General features: G+C 40.0%; 1 protein-coding gene and 1 pseudogene across 1 annotated transcript in view; one reads left to right on the top strand and one right to left on the bottom strand.

Annotated features, from left to right (window-relative positions):
* The window catches only part of LOC137248501 (zinc finger protein 11-like), a 151691-nt gene that overhangs the window by 43384 nt on the left and 93299 nt on the right, over positions 1 to 15008 (top strand). The window lies entirely within an intron of this gene.
* LOC137249772 (uncharacterized) lies at positions 4406 to 6709 on the bottom strand (annotated as a pseudogene).

The raw sequence follows: 15008 nt of genomic DNA, 5'->3' as shown, positions 1-15008 counted from the left end.
CCAATGAATTCAAACTGGATAATTCACTGCGTTATCTTGATTCATTGCGCTATCCACTGACTTGTATGTTGTCACCACACCTGGCAATTTTTTCAGAATGTGATGATTGATTTCATTGACATGTACATTTTTTGGTGCCAGTATTGTGCGTTCTCTCAACCAATCGTGATTCATGTAATTTTGAACAATATTTGGAAACACTCGTTCAATTAATTCTTCTTTTGATTGGATTGTTTGGCAATGTATCAAACCATTTGTTTTGTCGATTGGAATTTTGCCATTTCCGATCTCTAACAATTGCTTCGAGAACTGCTCTGCAGACTGATCATTGTGCAACTGAACACGCATGTTTATGTGTATTGTTAATTTTTTCTCGTATCGCTACAAAATTGGGACTTCAAACATGCATTGATCTCATCTGCCGGTGTTAATCGTGGAATAACGGGCAATGTTTGTCGAAAGTCACCTGGCAATAAAATTAAAGCACCACCAAAAAGCCTTCGGTTTCCACGTAAATCTTGCATCGTTCGATTTAATGCTTCCAATGATTTTTTGTTTGCCATTGTACACTCATCCCATAGAATGACCGCTGCTTGTTGCAAAACTTTTGCCATCGCTGAATTTTTGGATATGTTACAGGTTGGAATTTCAACCACCTGTATATTCAATGGCAATTTTAAAGCTGAATGAGCTGTTCGTCCTCCATCCAATAAAGTTGCAGCAATTCCAGAAGAAGCGAATGCCAAAACAATTTTCTGTTGCGATCGAATAGTTGCTAAAATCAATGAAATCACAAATGTTTTTCCGGTGCCGCCAGGTGCATCCAAAAAATATAATCCACCAGTGTTATCAGAAACAGCATGCATGATTTTGTCATATACATATATCCTTTTGTTGATTGTTCAATTTGGTGATGGTGGATTGAACAAACGACCTAAATCGTCACAATCGAATTGTTATTCACGCTGCAACTCTCGATCAAATAAATCATGCATTGGACGATTTGGTGAAATCAAAGCTAACTGCCCCAATGCTTTATTGACAATCGCAAGACACATATCTTCAATTATTATCAAAGCTTCATTGTACATTTCCAATGTAATCAGGAAATCAGGATCCATTGCTCTACGACGCATCCGAATTAAAATATCTTCAGTCATGTAATCTTTATATTTATTCCACAATTCAATTGGATTCGATGGCATGCATGTTGATATTATAATCGAAAATAGCATTCGTATTTGCTGTGGATGAGATGAAATAGATGCATCATGAAGTGTTGCGTCCCAATGAATGTCATCTTCTAACAAATGCAAGAGCTGACATGCTTCGCGATATGTCTGACAAAAAATTACCGTGAACTGTTCTTAAATCCTGAAATGATTTTGGTCCTCGAACGTTTACCAACAACATTCGCAAATAGAAACATTCTGCATTGTTGGGATATACCGTATACATCCTGCCCAAGGCATCTGTTTGGAAAATACCTGCATGACCATCAACTGGTGTTCCTTGTTTACGCCGTTGAAATTTTTTCGATGATGCATTCCAGGTGTAATATTTCGGTATATCAACATATATCAAATTTCTGGCAAATGTGTCGATTTCACACAATTGAAAAAAGCAGTTAAAGTAGTTGCTGGTGGTCGTGCTGCTCTGCTGTACATTCTCAGTAGTGAATTAAACTCGTTGACCATTCTCCAAATAAACTGCCAAATGGAAAACAACAGGATGTCTTTCGTGCAAAGGAAACGAAAAGATACGCCAAACTGCTTCATTACTGCTTATGTATCGCCCCATTTGATATTGAAAGATTTCATCATTTCTATTTTCACCATCTACTCTAAAAACAGCCATATCACTACCTTTATTCACATATTTACAAATGTATTTGATAGACTTTACTGAGTTACAGTACTCAACATTTATGTGAACCTGAAAAACTTTTGACAGTATCGGTGAATATGGCACGACCCAACGATTGTCAACTTCGATGTCTTGATTGCGCACTCTTATTATCGCCGTTTTACCATTATTTTCAAATGATCGACGTCGATACAATGGATATCCGTCATTGCCTGTTATGGTATCGGAAATTAATGCTCTCGGATACCGCTTTGAACATTTCCCATCGATCATACATGGTGAATTCATATTTATTTCACCGCATGGACCGTGAATCATGTTTTTTGTTACCACTTCAAATAATTCTGGATCGATGGTTTGATCTGGTATTTCGGCTGATATGACGCTATCAATCTCGTCCGGTTTTATTTTACGTACCAGCGATATCAATATGCGTGCGTGTGGCAAACCTCTTTTTTGCCATTCAATCGAGTACATCCAACATTGTACCTTTCCAAACACGCTTAATTTCACAATTAAATCCATCAGTGCCTTAAATTTTTGCCGGAATACATGTGCTGTAACATCGTGTCGATCTGTTGGTGACTGACCGTCGAAAAAATTGTTTTTTATATCGTTCCACTTCGGATCGTAAAAGTGATGAAAAGATCTGGTCGGCCGTATTTTCGAATATATGACATATCATCTTGTGCATATTCGTGCATGTGGCGTGGACTACCAATATAAGAAGCTGGTAATATCGTCAGACGTCCGATATCATTCACATTTGCATCATTCGCTATTGCATCTTGCAAATGTTTGTACTCTTCAGATCGCAATTTGGCTTGATTGAATCGGATGAAATTGAGACGTTCAGTTTCAATTTTTGCATACATGTCTACAATGTATTGGTGAAAAAGTTTACCACATCTCAGAATGTAATTTTGTGCACGAATCATCAATCGATAAGAATAATAATTCATCGCACTAACTTTCTTTTGAACATCTCGACCTGTAAAAAATATGTTCATTCGATTTTAAATTTTAGTTTTTATTTAATATCTGATTAATATAATTAGTATATTATTTACCGGTTCTTGGATCTATCATTGGTATATTAATGTGATAACTATCATCACCTTTCTAATGTAGAATTGGATATTGTAATGCGTCGTAACTGCGATGAAGCTGCGAAACACGCTGTAATTGTTCATTTCTACGATGAAGTACAATATCGCGGGATTGAAACTGATCGCCAACAATTACAATTGCCACTTCATCAATCGTCGGTACATTAAATCTTCTGACATGCTCACCAAAAGCCGTTTTATCCGCTCTGATTATGATTTTGTGATTATCAGATGGCATACGATCGAGAGCGGTTTTGAACAATTTCACCAATTCATTGTTCTGATGAAAAAATCTTTGGAGATCGCAAATAATCCCTCGTTTTGTATGTGAGCCAATTGTGCAACGTTCATCCAACTCACGATTTTCATCCAATATATCCATGCATACTGTAATCAATTTGTGGATCGTAATTAAAAGCAGCCCGATACACATTTTCTAGAACACGACGTCGTATTTGTCTTGGTCGTGCTGGATTTCTTTGCCGCTGTGGTTCTGCAGATCTATTTCGTGCATATCGTTCACGTCGTATTTCATTTTGTTGTGACAGGTCATCAATACTTTGCGCTCTTCTTTGAAGTAACATTCACCCTTATATTATGTTCAGACTTACTTGTTTAACGGCTCATTCTTGTTTTATGAGTAAAACAAGTTGAAACACGCCTTGTAAAATCTGTCAATAAAATAAGTTGAAATCACTTGTTTTCGCCGAAATTTAGATTGAAAACAAGTTGAAACCATTGTCGGCACTAGAACTTATCGGTAATAATCGATTAATCTGTTGTCCCATAACTAATATGTCATTTTGTTTTGAGTGGTAAACTTATTTTCGGGTGATAAATTTATTTAAAATATTTGGAATACAATGGAGAAAAAGCAATACAAAAAAAGAAATCAATGGAGAGAGGGCACTGAAGCTGTTCTGATAGATATATGGCGAAGTAAGGTAGGAGAGCTTCGAGGTGTGCGGAAAAATAGCCACATTGTGGAGCAAATGGCTGTAGAGTTGGAACAACTTGGAGTTGTGTACACTCCAGCAGAAATAAAATCCAAAATGCATAACCTGACGTCCAGATACAGGTGAGTTGGTAGTCTTAATAATTGGCAAGATTTTTTATAATTTTATTTATTAACAAAGGAAGGAGAAGGCACAAATTGGACCATCTGGCGGCGCACCTTCAAGTTTGCCACTGTATGCAGAAATCCACCAGCTTTTGGCACCATTCAAAAGTTATAATCCTGAAGGGCTTGTTGAGGACAGCATTTATGGTGAGATATTTTATATTTATTAAGTGAATTTTAGTATAAGTTTACTCAAGCTATCGTGTTTACTCAAGTTATCGTGAACACGGACAGACGGACGGACGGAAACAGGGCTCAAATGATTTCTATTTGGACGTTGATAATTTGTTATTATAATTATTTTGTTATTTTATTGAATTATAAAAGTTTTTTAATTGCAGAAAATGTCGAAACCTTGGATTTCACTCTTGAGTCGCCAGAAACAAGCACCTACGAATCAGCAGTCCCTTCTAAGGATTGTGAATCTCCCACGTCATCCACGTCAACGGCTACTCGTTCAGCTAAAAAAAAAAATTATCAATTAAAATTTTTGGAAAAAATTGATAAAATTGAAAAAGAAATGGAAAAATGTAGCAAAGATTTGAGGGAAAGTGATAAAAAATTCGAAGAAAGAACTAAAGCAATTTTAGAAAATGAAGAAAGAAAAACAAAAGCTTTAGAAGAGTATGTCCAAAATAACAAGGAATTAACTCAGGCATTAATTGAATTTTTAAACAAATAATTCTAAAGATAAAATAATTTTTTTTAATGTAAATAATTAATTTGTGTTGGGAATTTTTTTAGCGAAATGAATATTTTTTGTTTTTAGTTACTGAGTACTATTATTATTAATTAGACCACCATAATTTTTAGTTATTAAATATTTAATTTTGAATATGCATTTAATTTTTAGTGAAATGAATTTATTATGTTTTAGGTTTTAAGTAATATTACTTTTACTTTTATGCGAAAAATAAGACTGGAATAAACAAAGTACCTTTTCTTGAACAAGAGTATTTCAAAGTTTTTTTACTTACTGAAAAGGGTAGCTAAACTTTTTCGAATTATTTCTGCATTATTTTGACGGTCGTTTGCCGATATTTCTTGATGTGGATATTGACGATTTCTTTCTACAATTTTCAAAGCGGAAATCCATTTCTCGTTAATACTGTCGTTCCTTTCGTTTAAAAAGTTATGTAGGACACAACATGCCTTTATAATAATGTTGGCATTTTGTATTTGATTGTCTTTGCCCTTACCAATTCGTCGAAAACGCGCCTTCACGTGACCAAAGGCATTTTCAACAACTCTTCGCACTTTGGAAAGAGAATAGTTAAAATTTTTTTCGTCTTCATTTTGAGACACTTGGAATGCATATGGTTTCATCAACGTTTTGCTTTAACGAAAAGCTGAGTCTCCTATAATGAAAATCGGCACATCAACACCGGAAACCGGTGTGCGCATTTCATCCAGGTAAGGACATTTTTCCAACTGTGTTTTCAATGTTGAGGACTCGAAGATTTGGGAATCATTGCACCGTCCTGGACTGCCAACATTAATATAAATGAACCGGTATCTGAAACAAAAAATTGTATATCTTCCTTTATAAACAACATAATCATAAAGGAACACACCTTGCATCGACCAAAGCAAGTAGGATAGTCGAATACCATCCCTTGTAATTATAATAATCAGTTGCATCTTCACTACGTGGATGAATCTCAATGTGACAACCATCTGAAATTTTTAAAAACAAGAACGTTGACATACATAGCTATGGTAACCCAAATTTAACAAACCTATTGCTCCCATGCACTGAGGAAATCCTATAGCTTTGAATCCTTGTACTAGTTCTGATACTTTTTCCCTCGTTAAGGGAAAATTAGGTATGTACGTAAGGCTCAAATGTTTCCATGTCTGAGTACAAAACTCAAGTACTATTTCACACACAGTGGACTTTCCAACTCCAAACATGTTCCCTATTGTGCGATACTCTGCCGATGATCCCAACGCGTAGAGGGCTATGGCTACTCGTTTGTGTAAAGAGATGGCTTTTCTTAGTGGGGTATCTTTCTTTTCCAACACTCTTAAATTATCGCAAAGTTCTATAAATACACTTCTTTTCATGCGAAAATTGCTTTTGAAGAACTCATCTCCATTCACTTGGCAGTCAACTTCCCAGAAGGATTGCGATCGAGCCTTTGAAAAGAAAAGTGTTAATGCTTTTGCAAACCCCCACTAGCATGCTTACTCTTGTCCAATATGACCTTGATTGCCAGGAAAGGTTTTGTGAGGCCACCAATAACATAAAATATTGTTTTCTCAGCAACTGCATCTTTCTGATATTCAATGCACGCCGCTTTTTGAACTGGTTCAAATACTCATTGTCGAACGATGTATATTGGAATAAACACAAAGGATTTGATTGTGCTTTCATGGTTAATATCTTCAACACTTTTTTCTCTTTATCACTCATCTCAAATTAGAATAAAATTCACAAACACACAATATTATCAAATTTAATGAAATCGCTTACAACAATATTAAATTCCTCATGGTTGCATTGGAGCTGTCAAAATAAAATAAGAACCGAAGGTGTGAACGTATTTGTTTTATGTGAGGTGTTTTATGCTAAAACACTTGTTTTAGAGTGTAATCTGAACATGATTTTATTGTCATTGGCGTCGTCGTCACTGAACGACGACGACTCACTACGATGTTTTAAATTCGGTATTGCCGTTGTCGTTTTCGATAACTATTGACGACTATCGACACATGTTTGGTATTGGCTAAGCAAATTTGCTGTCGTCGCCCTCACACGACGCCATTTGTGTCGCCGCTGCTTTTACTGACGACAGAAGGAAAATTTGTAAGTAAAACATTTCTTTTTTAATTAATTAAATATACATATATGTAATATGCATTGTTTTTTTAGATATTCAAAATGAAAATAACGAGTGCGCAATAATTCAAGGTACTTGTAGCTGGGCTAGGAAAAATCGAATTTATTTCTGATTTTTTTTCTATTGAGTCTAAGCTCCTCTTTATTATTTTCGTCACTAGAGCTCTTAATAAAACATTTTTGTAAAATCTTGAAAAGAAATATTTAAACAAATCTCAAATCGCGAAAAAAGATACAGAAATAGTAAAAAAAATCGAACAGCTGATCCAGAATTGACAGAGATGGTATATTTTCTTTTCGTTTTATCGATAAATTGTCGTCGTCGTCTCAACAAGCGTAGCCAGTACCGATTTGGTGTCGAAGTGACGACGACGTCGATACGATGTGACGTCGACTGAAATACGACGACGACAATGACAATAAGGGTGATTCTGTTAGCACTACGCGTACGTCGACCGATATTTTGACGTCGAGGCATGTTCTTCAAGAGAAAGGAAAAAAAATTCACTAAAACTCCATGTTCAACACAAGAAATTTAACTTAAGAAAAGCTCATGTGCAAACAAAAAATGCGCGGTGAAATACACCCACACGTATATGTCCAAAAGACAAAACAAAAATACAAACCATGCAAAAAATTTGATGAAAAACACAATAAAACACGTGCTCACGATTAGATACAGTTTAAATCACTAAATTTATTCTGTAAAATGAACGAAGAAAGAACATTTGAAAAAATAAATTTGAAACAAATACCATGATACATCATTGCCACAATTTTCTACTATGTTTTGTTCAACGATACGACGTACTTACAGAAGGAATTCCCAATGTATTATAAATATTGATATGAATTCAATTGAAAATGAAGAAATACTCAATTATGAATCGAAAACTACATAAATATTGAACGCACGTGTTGATTCTCCATAGTTCATAACAAAAAGACCTAATGTCAATATACACCGAAAGTACGATGTGACAGATATGTTGTGTTGTAGTGTATCTCTTTCCATTGTGCCTGAAAAATCCCTATTGCCAAAATGGCAGCCATGTTCATTGTTCATACTCTTGTTTAAGAAAACTCGATCAGATGCATATGAATCTGTTCAACACATCATAAATACATTTCTTCATTACTTTTTTTTTTAATTTTTTTATTCTTAAGGCATCATATTAAAAAAAGTTAGTAATGTGTAGGAACAACAATTTTCGGGACGCTGGTGAATATATTCCTTGAACTCGAGGGATCCGTGAGTTAGGTTACCAAATAGTTGTAGCGATATTGATTCGAAAACAGGTGGGCGAATGTTTCTAATGTTGACTTGATCCGTATATCGAAGAAACATTGTATATGTAAATCTTATGGCTATCAGATTTGGTAGTCGTAAATTTGCAAGTTGAACGATTCTGTATATTCGTTTTCCCAATAAGTGATTTCTCGTCGTGAAAGAACATTGAGCACGTTGCGCCGAACCGTTGTTTGTTGGGACAGTTGTGTATTGAAGAGATATTGTAAATTTTCAGTAAGGAAGCGACTATTTGAAAAGAACCCGTTGAAATTTGCGGAATGTCGGGTTTTGAGTTCGAGAAATCTAAAATATTGACCGAAATAATGCATCGGCGCTTCGTCGTAAAAAATGCGATGAACTCGATACTCTTCAATTCTTGTTGCCAAAATCCCAGCCAAAAATGAATTTGCCGATGCGAAATGTATGACATCTTCATCAGAATGCAGTCGGTCAGCAATTTCCAAGATTATTTCAACTGTATTCATGGTTGTTTCTGAAGAAAAGCAATGCAATTCTATTACAATGTTGTTTCTTTGACACAACAAAATCACACTTAATAAAGTTAGTGGGACAATACTCACCAAATTGAAGCACAGCATATACCGAATTTACTTAAATCCAGTTCATTTATTTTTTTTTCACAGTTTTTATAAAAAAAAAAAAAAACAAAGGACTTCTTTTTTCGTTTGGTCTTCACTTGAGAAATGCCGAACGTCAAATTATAATTCTAGAAACGTCAATTCCATTGAATAATGCAAAATGGAAATAAGCATCACCTATTCCATTTCATGAAATAACGCAAATATGCAAATAAGCACCATCTATTGGTATGAAACGTAGCCGTAGGTTAGGTTAGGTTGAACTGGCCGGTCCATGAGGACCTCACGTAGACTGATTGGATCCGTAGTGTTACCAGAAGTTTGTTTTAACGACCAAACTGAAAAACCCTATAAAAACCACCTATGTTATAAAATAACTCCGTCCTCTTGGCAAATACTAGAAGCTTCCTAGGACTAAAGCCACAGTCAGTGTCCAGTCAGAATACCCGTCATGAGTCTACAATCCTCTCTTTTTAATGATAGGAGCAACTGTGTTAGTCTAAGGTTGTAAGACCTACACATAATCTTCGACACTTTACAGCCCCGCGCTTGAACCCACGCCTTTCCCGCTTGGTCGATCATGTGCACCTCTCGCCTTCGCTTAATCTCGCCCAGTCTAATTGGGACGTCTACGGATGCGACCTTTTTAGCTACTTCGTCCGCTTTTTCATTCCCATATGCCCTGGGACCCAATATAGATGTATGCTTCTCCCCAATTCTCTCCAGAGACTGCTTACACTCTAACACGCATTTAGATGCTGTACTATGCGAGATTATTGCCTTGATTGCTGCTTGACTGTCAATATAAAATTCACACGGTTGCAGCTTAAGCTATTCTCTTCCAGGGTTTCTACTGCTTTGGTTACGGCTAATATTTCCGCTTGGAAAATGCTACAGTAATCCGGCAGCCTGTAGGCTCTGCCTATTTCTGGATGAGCACAGTATACCGCAGACCCTACACACATGTATCGCCTCGTCCGCCATTTGCGCACCCTTGCTCCAACCGTCCACATCTATTGTGGCCTTAAGTTCTCCCTCGAAGCGCAGATAGGCAATCAGGTAGTCTGTTCGTCTTGTGATTGATGACGCTATACTACTATGGCCATATGGTCGGCGCTCAAGCTGCCCGAGGCACCGAGCCTGGTTGCGGTTGTTAATACTACGTTCTTTGCTACCAGGTATACAGGTGGAATGTGCAGAATGGCATAAAATTCAGCCGTCGGGGTTGTTTTCAGGGCTACCGTAATGCTAAGCATCGATAGTCTGCATACCCCCTCTATTTTTTTTGAGGTATGTTGTTTTTTGTGTGGTTTTCCACCAAACAAGAACTCCATAGTATAGAATAGGGCTTACAATCGCTGTAAAAACCCAATGAGAAAGAGAGGGCTATAAGTCCCACGTACTCGCCAGCATTCTTTTACATGCATAGAGTGCCGTTTATGCGTTCTTGAACCTCTCCTCCACGTTGAGCTTCCATGACAGCTTACTGTCTAGGATGATTCCCAGATATTTTGTGCAAGGTTTCTCCTGTAAGGTCACCCCTCCTAACTTAGGCCTGGTCCAATTTGGGACCTTGAACCTCTTTGTAAACAACACCATATCCGTCTTCTCCGCATTGACTTTCAACCCGACATTAGATACCCAGGTATGAATATCCCGAAGCGCCGGATCCATCAAAGAACTAATCGTTGGAAGGCACTTTCCACTTATGACAATTGCAACGTCATCTGCGTAAGCCGTAAGTTTTACGGGTCCCTCATCGAATCGCCTGAGCAGTTGTTTGATGACCAGCGTCCTCAGCAGAGGTGATAGCACCCCTCCCTGCGGCGTGCCCCTGTCCACTGATTTCGTGGCCTCGTACAATCCCCATTGTAATGTAATCTTCCTGCAATTTAGCATGCAGTCGATCCATCTGATTAAAGCGGTATGTACTTTAATGTAATTAAGACCATCCACAATCGCCCATTTAGAAACATTATTGAAATCCCCGGCAATGTCCAGAAGACTCCTAGAGCGTACTCCTTATATTCCACGGATTTCTCTATGTTTATTACCACCCTATGCAATGCGGTGTCTACCGACTTGCCTTTGGTGAACGCATGCTGTGTTGCGGAGAGCAGCTTTTCATCCTCGTTGGACTTTATTTACACATCTATCAGCCTCTCAAAAGTATAATATACCGTCTGGGCCCGGCGATTTAAACTTAGAAAACGTTTTCACTGCTCATTCGATCTTGGTATCGGTCACCAAGCCCGGAACTACCCGCTCCGTGATCGAAGTGTGAGTGATGATGGGAAATGTGTGTCGAGAAGCACCTCAAGGGATTCCTCACTATTACGTGACCATTCCCCGTTCTCTTTCTTTATTAGTCCTTGGACTATGTTTCCCCTTGCTAGAACTTTTTTCAAGCGTGCTGTTTCGCTGGAGCACTATGTCCGTACAGAAACTTTTCCATGAGATTCTCTTCGCCCTGGAAATTTCACTTGTTTCAGTAGATCCCTGTCCCTGTAAGCTTTCCGCGGTCTTTGCGAGCTTAAACATTTCTTTTACCTGTCTTAGAAGATTCAACTCATTGCTCCACCATGGCGGCTTTGCTTTTCCTCTGAATCTTCTTAAAGGTGAAGCTTTGTTATACGCAGTCATAAGCGTCCTTGTTAGGAATTCATTCGACTCCTCCAGTTCCTCCACATCGGCAACCTCTTTGGGTTGTCCCAGTTTTGTTTCTACATGTTTCTGGAATTTACTCCAGTTCGTTGACCTGGGGTTTCTAAAGGTCCCCCCCTTCTCTACCCTCTTTAGGGGGATGCTGAGGCTGATATACGCATGGTCGGAGAAGGATGGTCTATGAAGAACCATCCAATCATACCTTGATATATCACGCTCGGAGCTCAATGTAATATCAAGAACATTGCTGGATGTTGGACTAATATATGTAGGGACATTTCCACTGTTGGCTATCTGCAAATTGGTTTGCAGGATTTAACAAAATAGAGATTCGCCTCTCTTGTTCGTATCTGCTCCTTGTTCTTGTTGTTGTGGCGATAAGGTTGCTCCCCGATGGCTTTGGAGAGTGTTATCGATGTAATGCTCCTTTGCCGGATACAGATCCGGTACGCTCCGGTACCACAGCACCATTAAGGTGCTAGCCCGACCATTTCGGGAACGATTTATGTGGCCATATTAAACCTTCAGGCCAATCCCTCCCTCCCCACCCTCAAGTTCCATGAGGAGCTTGGGGTCGCCAGAGCCTCGTCTGTCAGTGAAACAGGATTCGCCGCGGATAGGTGAGGTTGACAATTGGGTTTGGAGAAGCTGTATATTGCGCTGGCAACCTGAAGGGTTGCGCTACACAGCCCCTTGAATCTGGTATTTTAGTCGCCTCTTACGACAGGCATACCTACCGCGGAAATATTCTGACCCCCTAACCCGTATCTGCTCCTCCCCACGCATCGTGGTGCGCATTTGCATCTGCGCCTATGACCAACCGCCCTTTGCGCCCTTCCTCCTGTACAAGCCTTTTGCACTCCATCGGTGGAACCTCCGCAGCATGGGCCACGTAGCAGGACGCCAGGATAAATGCCTGCTTAATCTTTTGCTCAACGGCCACCGCTACGAGGTCCTCAGTGGTGTAATTAGGCAGCATATATGAATGCAGCTGTTTCCTTACCATTACTACAGCTCGCACCCGTCTTTCCGTTTGCGCGTATTAAACGCCAAACCCGCGCGCGCTAAGTCCAGTAACCTTTCCTCTCGACGAGAGCCACGGCTCCTGGATCAGCGCCACATCAAACGAACCCTCCTCAAGGGTTAGGAGGAGTTCGCTCGACACCACTTTACTGTGTTGGAGGTTTATCTTTAGGACTCGCAGCACCATTGGGCTGTTTGTCCTCCTCCAGCACCTTCGTCGTGACGTCGTCGTCCTCCCCTTGCCCTTTCGGTTTAGATTATTCGAGGCCCCCTTCAGCCTCTCGTATCTGTTGTGCCGGTTGTTCCTCTGTGTGAGTCACAGTACCATTTTGCGGTTGGTCCTTTTCTAACACCTTCGTGGTGACGTCGGGGACCTCCACCTGTCTTTTTTCCCTTAGGCTTTTGAGGTCCTTTTCGACTTCGCCCACCGCTAGCGTGTTAGGGTTTTTATCCTCGGGACTTCTTTTCCTGAGTCGCATGTAAATTTTGCCAGTGCCAAAGGACATTTTGGCAAGCTGCGTGTACAAAATATCCCCCGCATGCTTGTTTATTAGGAAGATGTAGAACTGATCTTCCTCGGTAGGCTGAGATACAGTAAGTAACCTCCAATCCTGTGTCGGTATGTTCGGATTCTGATTCTGCAGAAGTCGCAGTGTATCCTCCAACTTGTTGTTGTAGCAATGCTTCGCCCCACCTAATAGCTGCGACCGATCACAAATGGTCATAAATATCCTCTAACGGGAGTCCAAGGAAACTTGCTGTTTCAACAGGGGTGGACCATAATGGGTTAGGGGTTAGAATATGCCCACGGTAGGTATACCGGTCGTAAAAGGCAACCATAATACCATGGGTACCCAATCCATGAGTAAGGTGTTTTACTCGAAAGGTAGCAGGGTGGACGCGGGTATCACCCCATGGGACCCTAGGCAAGGTCTTTATAAATACTGCTACCGCGGGAGCAGGAGAAGCCAGTGTGATCTGATGCACTGCATCGAACGATGCTTTGTATTCAGGTCTCACCTCCTGTCCTGGGATGGCCCCCTTGTGGGAGTATCGCGGTGGTTGTGGTTTCAAATAAGAGTTCACTATATAACACGCTCTGAGTAGACTTGTTTTCCTTTGGGGCGTGCAAACCCAAGGGAATTCGGTCTCTTGCTTGTCACAGTATACCCAAATTCATTGAGAAGCTGACCCTGAGGGGCAGATGAAAGGTTGGCCACATCCCATAATTGTGGCAACCGGAGATACCGGTAATACATGCTGAAACACGGATGAAAGATGGTGAAGAAGAAACGTATGTCTATTGCCAACCGAAAAACAATCGATAATTGTACGAGTGGGCCGGTGCTCATCTCGTCTTTTGAGATGTTTGAGGCTGCCTTAGACTGCGTAGCGAATAGGAGGCGTTCGCGTAATGGATGGCCACATCCAAAAATGTGGCAAGATTTGATGTTGTCAAATCACTGCAGTGTGGCCGACTGCTATGCGAAGATGTTGCTGGGGCAGGTACTCGGTCACTTACAGGTCTGTGATCGGAAAAGGTTGGACACATCCCTTTAATTGTGGTAGGAGTGTAATTTGGAGTGTAAAATGGATCATAATTGTTGCGTGATTGAGTGGAAATTGGAGTGAAATAATAGTAGCAAATATGGAAGCCAAATGTAGCAGAATATGGCGTGCAATGTTTCTCAACGAGTGTGGTCTTAAGCGATGTCGATAGACATTGCTGAGGCGGGCATTCGGCACTCACAGGTCTGTGTGCGGAAAAGGTTGGTCACATCCCTTGATATTAATTGTGATGGAGTTTAATACGGAGCATAATAGGTGCCAAGGTCACTCTGTTTGTCAACGTAGTGCGGTCCTTAAGCAATATCTAAGCAAAACCAGCTCCGTCGTCAACAATGTATTATACATTGTTGTAACACTGCAGGACAGAAAAGGTTGGTCACATTCCTAAATTGCGACAAAACACAATATCTCAATCTGATTAACTTGTTAATCAGATATCGAGATATCAAAATCAATGAAAGAGGGACACTGAGACAAGCACGGAACTCGCGGTGGAGTTGCCGTGCAACCGGGTGCCATTACCCGAAAATGGAAGGGGAGGATGGATAGTCCTCCTCGGCCAAACCAAGGCTGGTTGACTTGAACATCCCAGCCCAACGATTGGTACCAACTTGTTGGGCCAAAGATCAACGGACATTGATCTGTGTTTTACACCGGAGGTAGGTCTACGAAGACAGGGACTCCTGTAAGCACTTATTGACTGTCCACCCGCAAGTTTGAATGCCATAGGTCGTGATGAGCATTGAAATCGCCTAAGATAATGGGATTGTTGCCAGTGAGTACGACGCTGATATTAAAGCGGCATCCACTGGGGCAACAGGAGGCAGGAGGGATGTAGATGTTTTGATGATTTCTAGGTTTGCATCGCCCGACCGGACTGATAATCCTTGACGTTCTAAGACACTGTCCCTGCGGTCGATGTCGG

Source organism: Eurosta solidaginis, chromosome 4 (genome assembly GCF_040869045.1).
Source record: "Eurosta solidaginis isolate ZX-2024a chromosome 4, ASM4086904v1, whole genome shotgun sequence".
NCBI lineage: Eukaryota > Metazoa > Arthropoda > Insecta > Diptera > Tephritidae > Eurosta > Eurosta solidaginis.
Note: the sequence above shows the minus strand (reverse complement) of the source record. Positions and strands in the feature narration are given on the sequence as shown.